A 2,217-nucleotide genomic window follows, 5' to 3' on the forward strand; every position below is an offset into this window, starting at 1 on the left:
AAAATAGCAAGGATAGTACTTCACCAGAGAACTGCCATATATTCAAGTTTGTTTCAAAAGAGGCATGGCACAAGGACTGTCATTACTGGTCAAATACATCATGATTAAAAGTTGATTATTCCCAGAAGTGTGTTTAATTGACTATGCAAAATCATTTGATTGTATCATAACAAATTATGGCTAATATTTAGAAGCATAGGAATTCCTGAACACTTAATTGCACTCATGCAAAATCTATACATAGGCAAAGCAGAAGTTGTATAAACAAAACAAGAAAAGATTTCCTTAAAACTAGATTAAGAATTCCAAAACCATGGTGTTAAAGCCCAATTATGGGCATTTTATTCACTATTTTATAAAATGGGTTATAGACATATCCCTGGGCAGGTTGTTAGGATGCCCTAGTGTGATTTAAGCAGACATGCCAAGATACCATTTTCCTCCAATGTCCTGTTGACCTGCTTATTGGTATACTGAAGTCTTGTTTTATTAAATAAACTCTTTGATTCTTAAAAAAAAATTCCAAAACAAAACAAAACAAAAATATTCTATTCTGATGACCTGGCCCCACAATACCACCTGCCACATGGCAAGAGCATGCTGGTGCACAAGACCAGATTAGCCCACCACATGGAGACCATACCAGCCTGCTGTGTGGAAAAAAGACCAGCCTGCCGCTTCCCTGCTGTCCTACACCAGAAACACTAATACCACAGCTAATTTGGCCTTGAACATGGCTGTCAAGCAACATCATGTGGGATTTCTTAAGCTCAAGCACAAGAGGCCAGGTGGAGCCTCGATTTCTGGAGGGCAACAGACTCCTCTGTTCCATCATTAAGGTTCTTTGGCCTTGAACAGGGCTGTCTAGCTGCATCACGTGTGATTTCTCAAGCTGTAGCAGAAGAGTGTAGGTAGACCTGCAGTTTCTGGAGGGCAACAGTCATCTCACTTCAGACTGAAGCTCACAGGGCCTCAGGCCAAGAGGGAAGCACCAATATGCAGGTCCTTCACAAAACATTTCCATACCTTGGGACATTATATAGTTATAACAACCTAACATCTGCTGAAAAAAGACTCACATAATGTCAAGGAAACAGCAATCTGGCTCAGTCATCATGAAAAAACAAAATAACCGTTCTCAAAAAAAGTGGACTCAATGAATGTCCCAGATAGAGAGAACTAGAAGAAATATGTTTAGGTGGAGTTATTTGAACAGCTACAGAAGAAGATGCAAGTGATAGAAGACACAATGGAAGCCATTAAGAGAGAAAATACCCCAGAGACAGCATTCTAGAAGAAATATATTGATGAGGAGCAACTTGAACAGCTGTGGAAGAAAATACAAGAGACAGAAGAAAGAATCAATAGTATAGATAAAGAAGTACAAGAACTTAAAAATCATCACAAGACAGAGAGGGTACACAGAGTATTGTAAATAACAGAAAAACATGAAAAATCCTATACAGAATGTTGAGACTAAAATGGCAGAAGTGTCCAATATACTGGTGAGACAAAAAGTATAACTGAAGAGATAGAAGAGAGTTAGTGAGCTGGAAGACAAAAAAACTCACTGGATACATACTAGAAGAAAACTCAGAGATGAGACATAAAGAAAATTAAGAACATATTAGTATCATGTGGGATGACATCAAAAGGAACAACATATGTATGATTGGTATTCCAGCACATACGAGTGACAGAGAAATCACTGAGAAAATTGTGGAAGAAGTACTAGAAGAAAACTTCCCAGGTATTTTGAAGAACAGGGAAACCCATATTCAAGAAGCACAGTGAACACCAAAAAAACTAGACCAAAAAAGAAAAACATCAAGACATATCAGTCAAAATTTCCAAATTAAATGACAAGGTTAGGATACTAAAATCAGTGTGAAAAAACAAAGAGTCACCTACAAAAGGGAAACAATTATATTAAGTTCTAATTTCAGCAGAAATGGTGAAAGATAGAAGACAATGGGATGATATATACAGAAAGTTGAAAGAAAATAAATGCTAGCCAAAAATCCTATACCTAGCAAAGCGCTCCATCAAATACCAAGGAAAAATTAACTTCATAGAAAAGAAGGAACTTAAGGAATTTGTGAAAACAAACCACAGTGACAAAAAATGTTAAGTGAAGTCTTTTATATGGAGATGTCAAAGGAAAGTGGATGGACTATAATAACCAGAAACAAAAGAAAAAGAAACATGACAAAACGG

This window comes from Elephantulus edwardii, unplaced genomic scaffold, assembly GCF_000299155.1.
Source record: "Elephantulus edwardii isolate Elephantulus edwardi_28Jun2011 unplaced genomic scaffold, EleEdw1.0 scaffold00063, whole genome shotgun sequence".
In the NCBI taxonomy this organism is placed as follows: domain Eukaryota; kingdom Metazoa; phylum Chordata; class Mammalia; order Macroscelidea; family Macroscelididae; genus Elephantulus; species Elephantulus edwardii.